Source organism: Caretta caretta, chromosome 2, assembly GCF_965140235.1.
Source record: "Caretta caretta isolate rCarCar2 chromosome 2, rCarCar1.hap1, whole genome shotgun sequence".
In the NCBI taxonomy this organism is placed as follows: Eukaryota; Metazoa; Chordata; order Testudines; family Cheloniidae; genus Caretta; species Caretta caretta.
In genome coordinates this window covers 69,162,127-69,176,244 of record NC_134207.1, presented here as the reverse complement: position 1 = coordinate 69,176,244, position 14,118 = coordinate 69,162,127, and the positions used below count along the sequence as shown (strand labels likewise).

The 14,118-nt window shown below is 45.5% G+C and overlaps 1 protein-coding gene across 4 annotated transcripts in view; it reads left to right on the top strand.

Moving 5' to 3' along the window:
- Nucleotides 1-14,118, top strand: part of XKR4 (XK related 4) — a 318,504-nt gene that overhangs the window by 274,855 nt on the left and 29,531 nt on the right. The gene's annotated exons all lie outside the window — the stretch shown is intronic.

The window sequence follows — 14,118 nt, the reverse complement described above, 5'->3', positions numbered from 1 at the left end:
GTTTAATATGGTGCAAAGTATGGATAGAAATTCATTGTCTATTACAGCAGAACACACTGGATAGAAGTTAGGCACAGAAGCGAAGTCTTAGATGAGTAGCCATATTTACAGATAGTCAGGAAATTTATGGTCAAAATTTCAAAAGCACCCAAGTCCCATTTAGAAAAATGAATTAGGCACTTAGGAGCCTACAGGTATGCCTGCTGCAATCAGAGTAGTGGCTGCAGCACAAGTAGACATACTTGGGCTAACTTTGATCTACCTCGCTCAAATAACAATAGCTGTGAAGGTACAAGGTTAACCACCTGAGAACACTTCTGGGTCTTAGGCACGATTGTACAGTCCGTGCTGTTGCCCGTATTGCTATGGCTTCAAGCTAGACAGATCAAAGCTAGCTCAAGTATATCTACGCATGCTGCAGGCACACCTCCAATCATGGTATAAGATGCCTCCTAAATCTCACTAGAAGTCAATTGGACTTAGATCCCTAAGGGTGATATTCACAAGGGGGACTTAAAGCACTGCGAAGATCAGCACATGACCAGCCACTGAAATTTAGGCATCTCAGGGACTTTAACGGTGGAACCTTAGGCACCTACGGGCTTGAGATACCTACAAGATTAGATGGCAGCTGAACAGGGGTTTTGTGAATGCCCATGGCACCAAAATGTTGGACTTAGGCAGGTAGATACTGAAGCCCCCTTATGAACCCACCCCTAGGTGCCCAAGTTACTTTTGCAAAGGGACTGAGGCTCTTAAGTCACTTAGCTGCTTTTTAAAATTTTACCCTTAGTCAAGATCTTGCCTCTAAAAAAAGGTTTTACACTTTTTAACATTACAGCTTAAATCCTGCAATGACCAGTGGCTATTTTGTGCCTAACTACTAGAGCAGAGCAGCCCTTGTGCCAGCGTAGTGGCCGTAGGAGGAACTACCAATGTACAACACCAGCACAGGGAGCTTGGCTGGGGAAAAGTAGATGTGGCAGACACATTGCTACCCTTTTTGAAGCCAAGCTGCCTAGTCAACCATTAGATATGTGGCACGACCTAGAACAGTGGTTCTCAAAGCCAGTCTGCTGATTGTTCAGGGAAAGCCCCTGGCGGGCCAGACCTGTTTGTTTACCTGCCGTGTCCACAGGTTCGGCCAATCGCAGCTCCCACTGACCGCAGTTCGCCGCTCCAGGCCAATGGGGTCTGTGGGAAGCAGCTCAGGCCAAGGGAGCCATGATTGGCAGAACCTGCGGATGCGGCAGGTAAACAAACCAGTCCGGCCTGGCAGAGGCTTTCCCTGAACAAGCGGCGGACCAGCTTTGAGAACCACTGACCTAGAACACCCATCAAACTGCTCTGATTTATTGCAGGAGACCAGAATGACACATGTCCCCTTTCTCTTCTCTGGCTGTAGTCCAGGATCAGGGCCTATGTTTTCTATGAAATATAGTTATTGTTTACCACTAGATAGGTATGCATGGTGCTTTAATAAGTTTCTTCCAGAGAAACATCAAATATAATTCCAATAAATAAATGTTTGCTACAGCTGATGGAGACAGCAGTTTGCTTTTTTGTATAGAAGGTGTCAGTACCATGTGCTTAGCAGCCTAAAGTTTGGGAATCACATTTTTTCCCAGCTCTGTTTGCAGGCATGGTTCTTTAAGCCATTTATTACATAAATTGATTACTTCAAGCCTTTCAAGGTTCATTCCCCACTCTGAACTCTAGGATACAGATGTGGGGACCTGCATGAAAAACCCCCAAGCTTATTCTTACCAGCTTAGGTTAAAACTTCCCCAAGGCACAAACTATTTTCCTTTTCCCCTTGGACTTTATTGCTGCCACCACCAAGCGTCTAACAGATATATAACAGGGAAAGAGCCCTCTTGGAAATGTCTTTCCCCCCAAAATCCTCCCAAACCCTACAGCCCCTTTCCTGGGGAAGGCTTGATAAAAATCCTCACCAATTTGAATAGGTGAGCACAGACCCAAACCCTTGGATCTTAAGAACAACGAAGAAGCAATCAGGTTCTTAAAAGAAGAATTTTAATTGAAGAAAAAATAAAAGAATCACCTCTGTAAAATCAGGAGGGTAAATACCTTACAGGGTAATCAGATTCAAAACATAGAGAATCCCCCTAGGCAAAACCTTAAGTTACAAAAAGACACAAAAACAGGAATATACATTCCATTCAGCACAGCTTATTTTGTAAGCCATTTAAACAAAGCAGAATCTAACACATATCTAGCTAGATTACTTACTAAGTTCTAAGACTCCATTCCCTTTCTTTCTCCATTCCTTTTGAAAACTCGTGGCGAACAGGGGAAGTCCCAGATGACTGGAAAAAGGCTAATGTAGTGCCAATCTTTAAAAAAGGGAAGGAGGATGATTCTGGGAACTACAGGCCAATCAGCCTCACCTCAGTCCCCAGAAAAATCATGGAGCAGGTCCTCAAAGAATCAATCCTGAAACACTTACATGAGAGGAAAGTGATCAGGAACAGTCAGCATGGATTCACTAAGGGAAGGTCATGCCTGACTAATCTAATCGCCTTCTATGATGAGATTACTGGTTCTGTGGATGAAGGGAAAGCAGTGGATGTATTGTTTCTTGACTTTAGCAAAGCTTTTGACATGGTCTCCCACAGTATTCTTGTCAGCAAGTTAAAGAAGTATGGGCTAGATGAATGCACTATAAGGTGGGTAGAAAGTTGGCTAGATTGTCGGGCTCAATGGGTAGTAATCAATGGCTCCATGTCTAGTTGGCAGCCGGTGTCAAGTGGAGTGCCCCAGGGGTCGGTCCTGGGGCCGGTTTTGTTCAATATCTTCATAAATGATCTGGAGGATGGTGTGGATTGCACTCTCAGCAAATTTGCGGATGATACTAAACTGGGAGGAGTGGTAGATATGCTGGAGGGCAGGGATACGATACAGAGGGACCTAGACAAATTGGAGGATTGGGCCAAAAGAAATCTGATGAGGTTCAATAAGGATAAGTGCAGGGTCCTGCATTTAGGACAGAAGAACCCAATGCACAGCTACAGACTAGGGACCGAATGGCTAGGCAGCAGTTCTGCGGAAAAGGACCTAGGGGTGACAGTGGACGAGAAGCTGGATATGAGTCAGCAGTGTGCCCTTGTTGCCAAGAAGGCCAATGGCATTTTGGGATGTATAAGTAGGGGCATAGCGAGCAGATCGAGGGACGTGATCGTCCCCCTCTATTCGACATTGGTGAGTACTGGAGTACTCATCTGGAGTACTGTGTCCAGTTTTGGGCCCCACACTACAAGAAGGATGTGGATAAATTGGAGAGAGTCCAGCGAAGAGCAACAATAATGATTAGGAGTCTGGAACACATGACTTATGAGGAGAGGCTGAGGGAACTGGGATTGTTTAGTCTGCAGAAGAGAAGAATGAGAGGGGATTTGATAGCTGCTTTCAACTACCTGAAAGGTGGTTCCAGAGAGGATGGTTCTAGACTATTCTCAGTGGTAGAAGAGGACAGGACAAGGAATAATGGTCTCAAGTTGCAGTGGGGGAGGTTTAGGTTGGATATTAAGAAAAACTTTTTCACTAGGAGGGTGGTGAAACACTGGAATGTGTTACCTAGTGAGGTGGTAGAATCTCCTTCCTTAGAAGTTTTTAAGGTCAGGCTTGACAAAGCCCTGTCTGGGATGATTTAATTGGGGATTGGTCCTGCTTTGAGCAGGGGGTTGGACTAGATGACCTCCTGAGGTCCCTTCCAACCCTGATATTCTATGATTCTATGATTCTGTTCCTGGTAAAAGCCTCACACGGACAGAGAGAACCTTTGTTTCTCCCCCCTCCAGCTTTGAAAGTATCTTGTCTCCTCATTGGTCATTTTGGTCAGGTGCCAGCGAGGTTATCCTAGCTTCTTAACCCTTTACAGGTGAAAGGGTTTCTCCTCTGGCCAGGAGAGATTTTAAAGGTGTTTACCCTTCCCTTTATATTTATGACAAAGCCACACACCAGATGGTGGTTCTAAGTTTGAAACACAGGGTTGGGTGACAGTCTGAAATTAAATTATCTTCAGTTGTCACTCAAAAGTGACTGCCTGCCTTGATTCCCCAGGGGTTTAAAAAATCTCTCACAGTGTAACTGCCAGTCAAGCTTACTAACAGGCCACCAACAGGTGAACTGCCAAGCCAGAAATCGTCTCCTCTTGCTGCAGTTTATACACTCTGCAGAGAAACATTTGTATGATGCTCCTGCATATATTTTGGCAGTTTAAGCACTTACATTATATACTGCTATTCTGAGGTCCTTATTACTCTGAAGTTAAAATTCAGTTCAGGATGACACCTACCATACATTTATTTTTGTGGGGTAAGGGAAATCTGTGGTATTTGATTTATTTAAAATGTTGATAAAGTAGCAATTTAGTGGTCATGGTGATTTCTGTTCTAATGCAAAATTTTTATTTATTTATTTATTTATTGGAAATATGTAATAAATGTTTGGCCCACAATAAGATCCAATCATTTTGACTGGCTTGGAAAACGTGTCAGGAAATGCTACTTTTAAACTGCTATTTAAACAGTATCGCTATTACAGCTACAAACATGGGTGACTGCATTGTAAAGTGACATCAGCCAAAATACATCGATTCAGTACATGATGTTGAGTTATGTAATTTTGCAAAATTTATAAAGCAGGAGATTTTCAAAAGCACCCCAGGTGATGGAGGGGAAAAAATTCCATTGATTTTTTTTCCATTGGACTTGTACTTCTAAATACTTAGGGATTCTTAAAAATCTCCTGCTAAAAGTCTGGGCCTGTAATTGAAATAAATAGAATTGCACTGGTGTAAGACTGATGTAAGTAATTGAGGAATTAGGTCTCTTGTCTTCTCTTTTTAAATTTTCATTACTTCTGGATGACAAAACCTAATATTGGATTGAAATTAGATCACAAGGCACACAGAGCTGCCTACTACCTGGGGACAGGTGAATAAACTCAGTTAACAATCATGGCCACCAACTAAAAGTGGAAACCATTGGACACTTGTTTGGATGGGGGTATAATCTTGAACAAATCCAGCCTTGTCAAGATAGTCTTGTAAACTGCAACTAAAGTTAGGAAAACTGGTGAGGTATGACTCTGAAAGCATCTCTGAGGCTCATTTTCAAGGTGCTAGCAGCATTAACAATGACCATTCAACTGTCTAATAGGCCTTGACATATTCCAAAAATAGTAATCAAAATCTATCTCGGCTGTACAGACACGCACAACCTGTGTGTGACGGGGTTCGACCTCACCACTCCAGCGCCTCCTGCTGGCTGTCAGAGGAATTAGCTCTTCTTACCAGCGCGCTCTCTTCTAGTGATGTCTTGCCACCATCACTTCTTCTCCAGGGACTCACATCACGCCCAGGACAGTGACGTCCTCTTCATGACACAGCCCTCCAGCTGTGCCTCACTCTGTGCACCTCCCTTCCAGGGAACTGTGTCTCAGTCCCTCAGTCCAGATACTTCCTCAGTGGCAAGTGGGGGCAGAGGGGACCTGGCCCTCCCACTACTCCAGGTCCCAGCCCAAGGACCCTAAAGTTGACCACCATTTGCTGTGTCCCCTCCGACTCCTCAGTAGATTTCCCTGGTCCACTTCTCTGGGGCCCCAGCACTCTCTTTGCCCTGGCCTCAGGGCCTCACTCTGCAGATCCCTGCAGCCTGCCAGGAGCTGGCTTTAGCTCCCCCGGTCAGAGACAGTAGTGCTCTGTCCAGGGTGCTTGCTGCCTTCAGCCTGCAAGGCAGCCAGTCCACCTCCCTTCTCAAGCTCCAGGGAATAACTGAAGCTGTTCTGTACTGAAGCTCTTATATGGGCCTGCCCGACCCTGACTGGTTGCTCCTATAAGCCCTTCTGTGATTGGCTGCCTCCTGCGCAGCCTTCCTTGGGCTCTATTAACCGCTGAGAACCCAGAATGGGGCAAGCGCCCCACCACACTGTGTCACACACATAAGGAACTACCACCATTCTTTCTGATCTAGCACAGGGTGTGGAGGCCCACAGAAAGAAGAGAAAGTTGTATGTGATATAGTTCCCTGGAACAACTAGTCAGGAATACTCTGAACTCTAATTGCAATACCCAGGTAACTTTGTGCTTGTGGCAAAACAGACTTTATCATACCACAGCACTGCTGGACAGCTAATTCATGAACATTTTGTCCTAGTTACTCTGACCTATTTTCACAGCTTCACCACTTTCTGTAAAGTGAGCTGGACTCAGGTGGCAGTAGCTCCCAAATATAAGGGCCATTTGTCTTTTTAATAAGCTGATCTGCCAGCACGTAGCCCTGCAACGATCCAAATGCACAGAGAGGCTCTACTACTCCAGAGCAGACACAAACTGTATTCCAGTCTGAACTCACTGACTGTAGTGCTTGATTATGCTAGTGGAGAGAAAACTGATGCAGATCAATCTGCTTTGCACTAAAATTGCTAGACAGTTTTATCAAAGATTCTGCTTTGAAATCCCAATTATTCAAGACAGCAAAATCATACTGAACTCTAATACCCAAATGGAAAAGTGTACGCAGTGATTAGAACAATGGCCTCTGATTTAGAAAGCCTGGTTTCTACACCTGAGTTGGATATAGACTTGCTCTGTGACTTCAGGCACATCAGTTAACCAATCGTTGCCTCAATTTACCCATCAGTACAATTGGTCTAATACTCACCTACCTCAGTGGGCTGCTGTGAGACTAACTAACTCAATGATTGCAGACCACTTTCAGATCCTTGAATGAAAGGTGCTAGAATTAAGATCACACTATATTCAAGCAGCATGTTTATGGAAGTCGGACACATTCTGTGAGGATTATAATGTTGCCAACCAAGAAGGAGTTAAAACAGATGTGGGCAAACTACGGCCCACGGGCCACATCCAGCCCGCGGGACCCTCCTGCCCGTCCCCTGAGCTCCTGGCCCGGGAGGCTAGTCCCTGGCCCCTCCCATGCTGTTCCCCCTCCCCCACAGCCTCAGCACACCACACCACCAGCACAACCCTCTGGGCGGCCGGGCAGCCCAGTTGCAGAGCCGCGGCCTGACCTGGTGCTCTGGGTGGCACAGCTGTAGTGCCACCAGCCACCGGTGCTCCAGGCAGCGCGGTAAGGGGCAGGGAGCAGAGGGAGTTGGATAGAGATCAGGGGCCAGGGGTGTGGATAGGGGTCAGGGCGGTCAGAAGGCGGGGAACAGGGGGTTGGATGGGGCAGGGGTCCCAGGGGGCAAGTCAGGAATGAGAGTGGGGATTGGATGGGGGGGCAGTCAGGGGTGGAGAGTCTGGGGGTGGTCAGGGGACAGGGAGCAGGGGGTGGTGGATGGGGTAGGAGTCCCAGGGGGGCCGTCAGGGGACGGGGGGGGTTGGATGGGGCAGGAGTCCTGGGGGAGCCATCAGGGGGCGAGAAGTGGCATCCAGAGACCTCAGCCTCAGTGGCATAGCTAGGGGGGCAGTGGCTGCTCCCAAACTGAGCACAAGTGGCGCCTTGTCAGTGTGTTGGCCCCTTTTAAATTTTCCCCTGCTGCGGCGCTTTAACTCACCCGGCGGCGTTCCGGGTCTTCGGCGACGGGACCTTCACTCGCCCCGGGTCATCGGCGGCACCTTGGCGGCGGGACCTTCACTCGCCCCGGGTCTTCGGCTGCACCTTGGCGGCGGGACCTTCAGTGCCGAGGACACCTGGCGCGAGTGAGGGCCTGCCGCCGGCGCGCCACTGGGTGAGTAAAAACGCTGCCGCGGGTGGTGCCTTTTTTTTTTGATCGCTCCCCCTGTTCCCTCCACCTGGCTACGCGGCTGCTCAGCCTACTTAGTAACCATGGCAAACACACCACTAAAATCCTGTAACCTTTTATTAGCAAAGCAGAAGAGAAGGGAAAAGAGCTAAAGCATTTGAACTGCAAAGTATTAAGTAAGGCTTTCATTTTAACAACAAACCTTTTTTCCTTTTCCCTTTAGCTGAAGAGTGTTTTTAGAAGGAAAAAACCCCTTGTTTGAGAGTCTTTTAGATGGTAACAAAGAGAGTAATAACCGTCCTTTGTGGGGAAGAAGTTAGTTGAGATGGACTGGAGCTGTCGCTGTCACTGTTGTTGTTAAAGTCCGATCCCCTTTCCCAGGAGACAAAACAAGACAAATACACACAAAAGGGGAGAGAAAAGCAAAGCAAATGCATCTATCACTAGTGTTGACATTCACTTGCAACCTCACTGCTGCAAGAACACAGGCAAGGCACACCATCCTATCAGGCATATCAGATATGGTAAATTCGTACCAGCATCAGGCTGTTTAGGACATTGCTTTTAGCTTTTTTGGGGTCACAGGCTTAGAGGAGTGTTACAAAATATAGTCTTGGCCAGCTAAACCAGACTCTCATTAGACAGAAGGAAAAAGCAGAAGGGTAGGACAGAGAAGGGATGGGGTAGAGAAAGGACACGAGGGTGGAGAGGCAGGTGGCTGTGATGAAGTCTGCCATTCCAGGTGGTGTTTGGATTCAGCCAGAGCAGGCTGTGTCATCTGGTATGGGGAGATAGTCAGCCCCCACTGCCCCTGCAAGGAGCCACTCTCCCTTCCTCCTCAACTGCTGCTGCTGTTCTAGGCTTCCCTTCCCCGCCCCCGCATATGTTTCCTTTCCCACCACTGCAATCCCCTAGTCCACTAAGGGGTCCACTCACCCTCACCTGGCCTAATTATGCACTCTACTGTAAGAGGAGTGTAAATTCATAAGATGTCATAATAACCTATAACAACAAATGTCGATGGGAAAGGGTATGAAAGGGAGACAGAAAGACTGAATTAGTCCAAACTAGAAGTCTGGCTGATATAATTAAAGGACTGCCCTGGGTGGGAGGGCCAAAGCCTGAGCCCCACCGCTCTGGGTGGGGGCAGACAAAGCTGAAGCTCAAGGGCTTCAGCCCCAGGCAGGGGACCTGAAACCTGAGTCCTGCTGCCCAGGGCTGAAGCCCTCGGGCTTTGGCTTTGGCCCTGGGGCTCGGGCTTCAGCAAATCTAAGCTAGCCCTGGCGACCCCATTCAAAGGGGGCTGTGACCCACTTTGGGATCCTGACCCACAGCTAGAGAACAGCTGACCTAGAAGGATGTGAGTATAACTCCACCAATAAACTGTGCATAGGTCTGTATAGAATTTTGATATGGTCGGGTATTCATAACTTTGATGGTAACTTTAATAAAACTTGTAAAACAGACTAGACCGTGTTCTTGTGACTGTATGTGTGGTCACTATCATTGGTCTTTGTGTTCCCAGAGACTGTAAATCTGAAGCAACTACTGGAGGTGACTTTCACTGTAGCCACCAGAGCCGAACCCAGGAAGGTATAATACCACATTACTAAATTCACTTTAAATAAAATAAAAGGCTACAAATGGGAGCCCAACAAATCAGGCATATCAGTAGGTGACATCTAAATATATACATGGTTAGAACCTTCTGATAAGGAGGGGAATTCTGAGATTTTTATGTGCAAAACTCATAGTGTTTATTCCTGCCTTCAGGCTCATGTGAACAGGCACAGGAATTTGTACCCAAATGTGTGGGCATAATAGTATGCATTTGGCCCATAGTTTCACTGCTGGGGCTCAGTGTTGAGACAGCTCTGAGTTGGCATGGATGGAGGGAGCAAAGGAATGGATCAAGGAGCAGCATGCTCTGGGAACAGCTGAGGGTCCTTGTACCATCTTTAGCAAACATTGGATGGGATTTATTTTTTCACCTCAGTGAAAACAATTTAGGAATGTGTAAGGGGACTGAATTGATGATCAGAGCTAAGGAAGATTTGGGGAGAGCCGTGATTTTTCTTGGGGGTTCATTATTTGGTTTGAAGTGTTGCAATGAAAGGTATGGTGGGGAGCCATGGAACCTCCTCAGGTTGATAGGGTAGGGGGCCACATGAAGAGGGAGGTAGCTAGATTCATATGTAACCAAGGAGGGTTAAGCAATTCCTCATCTCGACATATCTTACTGGACACCCAGGTTATTCAGGGAGGATGGGAAACACCCATCCAATGAGGGAGCAGATATATTTGTGTCCAATATTAAGTAAGGAATCAGTAAATATCCGGGAACCTGGTGAGTGAGCCAGCCAAACTAAATTGCTGGCACCTCCTTGTGGCACATGTCCAGTGCAGGTACTCATTGTGGAAAGGATATGGTTATTGGCTAAAATGGATTGGAAGAGGATTTAAAAGAAAGCATCCCATAAGGGAGCCGAGGAAGGAAGGTTTGGAGCTCCCACAACTGGAACAGCAGGGAGTCGCCCCTCCTTTTATAAAGCCCCCATAAACCTTATACAAGGGAGGGCGATGGGGTCCCAGGTAAGGGACAGCTGGGACCAGGTTGTGGATTTTGTGGAAATAATAAAGGAAAGGGCTCTGACCTGCACTGTATTGCCAGGTACTTCCAGATATTTTATGTGAATAAAGTTGCGGCCTAATTAAACCATATCCATTGGATCTGGTATTTCTTCTGGCGTGGCTGGAATATACTTCTTACTGCATTGTGAATGGAGGCCATGTATTGTTACACATGCCAAAGACTATAAAGATTTTAAGAGGAACAGCAACCCCAAAAAACATTTGCAGCGAGAGCAACCCATCCACCAAAGCCAGAGAGCTGGTCAGTGGTCTCTCTCTTCATGAGGACAACACCAGAGAGGTCCGTGAAAGAAGACTGTTGGTCTACTGGGCTCTTCCATGGGTTTAGAGTTACTTTTCGGAGCTCTTTCTTCCATAGTTTCCCATCACTTTATTAATGGCTGCTGTTATTAGTATAGTGCTAGTGATTTACTATATTTAACCTGTAGTTGATTTGTTTTCTAGCATGGTTTGGACTTTTTATTTTGGTCCCCTTGTTAGACAGTACCAGTGATGAGACTTGGACCCGCTGTAGGGGCTTTGAAAGAAACACGCTGGCTTATCTGCTGTCACACCTTAAAAACATACATTGTGTCTACAACCTCAGACTCCCTTTCCTCATTTTGTCTATGCAAATTTTGGTTTAAAGTCACATTGCTCTTCTACTGGCTCCCATCTCTCCCACTGAGGATCACTGGTAGGGTCAGATTAGAAGCCCACTGTTTTCACTGCAGCATAAAGAGTGCCCACAATGGCGGTTTTCTGCTTCATGACTATCCTGACCCCTTGCACCGTAGGCAAAGCTGGTTCTGCTGTACAGTGGCAGAATGGTCCTGTGTCTTCTGGCCTATAATTCGAGCATGCCGTCATTCAAACCCCCAGCCACGCTGACTGAGAGAAGTTCCAAAGTGATAGGAAAGTGCTGCTGCCTGTTCTCTCTGTAAGAAAGACCCAGCAGACGCTGTCACTCCTTGTGCACCCACCATCATCTTTGAACTTGAGATTAGTGCTCCACTATGACTGGACCTTGTGGTGTAGAATCTTTGGGGCACAGAGCTCGCTACTGAGCTGTTCTTTGCTAGAGGTCATTTCAGCATGCATACATCATCCTTGGCTGCCTCTGTCCCAACCTATTTGGTGCAAGTCTGGGCACATGATGTGGTCATGACCTCTCGCCACAAACTAAAATTGTCCAAGATGGCTGCTGCCCTGATTCTCCCAGGTGAAATTCTGAATGTCCAAATTAGACATTCAGACAAGAGTTTTGCAGGGCAGTTTGTGTAAAAGTTGGGGCCTGTACAGTTTTGAGTACTTCAAGCTGATCAAAAGTAAGAATTATGGAAACTAGGGCTGTCAATTAATCACAGTTAATGCCTGCGATTAACTGAATGCAAAATTAACATGTTAATTGCATACCTGTGGATGGGGCACGAGGCATTGGCAGTAGAGGGGCTGAAGCAGCCCCAGGCCGCCGCTCCCTGGGCAGCAGGGTGGCTGGAGCCCTTTGCCCTGAGAGCCGCTGAAGCCCTGAGCAAGGCTGAAACCCAGAGCCCCCAGCTGTGACCCTATATTTGAAAATATAGAAAATGCCCAAAAATATTTAAATAAATGGTATTCTAATATTAACAGTGTGATTAAAACTGCAATTAATCATGATTAGTTTCTTTAATCTTGCAATTAATTATTTGTAATTGACAGCCCTAACAGAAACATGTCACAATGTATTATAACAAATATCTCCCCACCCTAATAATAACTCCAACTGGTCACAAGCTAAGTGTTAATGAAACAACCGAAACCAGGTGGAAAATTAGAGTATAAGTTAGGTTATAAGGTATTGACAGTATAAGGTTAATCTTTCCACCATCTGTTTACTAGGAAGTGTATTCTGTTACTTGCGTGAGAGCACGTAGGTCAAGAGTGAATTTTATGCAGCTAGTACCATGGTTCCTCTCCTAATATTTAGTCACTGGCCTCTCCTTAGCTCCTGTTTCCAAACTGATCTGATCATTCCCTGGCTTCCAAAACCCTCTTGCACAATCTCAGTTGTGGGTCAAGGAGCTCCATTTATCTATTAAGTCACTTATATTCCAATTTTTACCAACTGAGAGGTATATTCAGATTGCAAGAGAATCAATAGTATGAAAAAGGTGTTTGAAGTTCTTTGAAGAGATACAGCAGAAAGACATGAGAACTGTGATGCTGCAGAACCTTAGAAGCAAATAACATCATGTACTAAACAAATAAAACCCACTATAAACAGCTCTGGTTTTTCCTCCATTAAGCAGAGTTATACAAATGTTATATTGACTCCTGTTCATAATAATAATGTCTTTGATTCCTAAACACCATATAAGTTTTAGCATGAATTCAGAGTCCATTATGTGCATGTTATTGCAGCATGTATGCACAAACCAGTGAATGCCTCAACACTTGCATTGTAGTTTTGGAGAGGCAAGTTTAAAGGCTGATTTTTGAAAGTTCCCTCCCATATGTTCCTTATACTACACAATGACAGCATTATACTCTATTTACAGCAGACACACTTTTTCAGAGTAGTTTAATACAGTATCTCAGAGGACCTGTCACTGTCCTAGAAAGACTTTTATTCATTCTACCTACAATGACTCAAGGTGGCAGGAAAAAGTGATGTTGTTCAGAGGGTCTTGCTTAGGTCAGCTATCCTGATACCTCTAAACTGGAAAATGCTGATTGATTCTGGGACTGTTCTGGAGGCAGTACTTCTCAAAATCAGGAAAGAGAGAGTAGACACAGGGTGCAAAGATGAATCTTCAGAGCACAAGAAGATTATGCCGTTCAAGTGTCCCATTATCCATGACAGTAGAAGTTGAGAAGAATAACCAATTGTCAGGTTGTTGGACTGGCTGAATTGTGATAAAAGACTGACAGATAAAAAAAATGTAGTTTGACTAAGCAATGACTAAAGGGCACAATAACGGTCTATGAATGCTTGGTGGATGTTTACACCTAGAAGAAAGAGGAAAAATGTAGTATATTAAGTCAGTATGACTAGGATGGATGTGATGAAATTTTAAAAGAGATATTTAGGCTACCAAGAAAGTCTCAGTCAGATATATTAACCCATCAAACAATTTGATAAAGGAAGGGACAGAGGAGCCACCACCTGACACAACGAGGCAGGACAAAATACTAGAAAGGGAGAAACTTGACGGCCAAGTGGGACTTTCCCCATCTTTAGACTCCATGATCATCACAGAACTGAAGGAGCGCTTCTGTGATTGGCACTCAGCTCCCCACACTTCACATCATACAGAGTGGAGGACTGATCTGAGATGGCACTTCTACAACATAGAACAAAGAACAGAATTACAAGAGCGGAGAGATCGGAGTAGGAAGAAAAGTAAGGGATAAAGGGGTCAGGTAGAAGGAGCACTGACTATGTGAGAAGAAAGCATGAAATGGGGACAGTGACCTAGGAAAAGAAGCACAAAGGAGAGAGGGGAGGAGAGAGTAACTAGATAAGCTGTGGACAAAGCAGAGGTGGCCGTGGAAGAGGGGAAGGGTGACAAAGAGCTCTATTGCAAATCACTGAATTTTGTGAATTAGCAAGTCACCAGACATGTTGGAAAGGCAAAGATAATGTGTCACAGGATATTTTTTGTTTAGGTTGTCAACTCTAGTTTAATTGCACTCATTGTAACATGTGATGGTACACAAGCAACTATAATGCAGTCCACTTTGTAAAAACATGAAATCTCAGTAATATGAGCT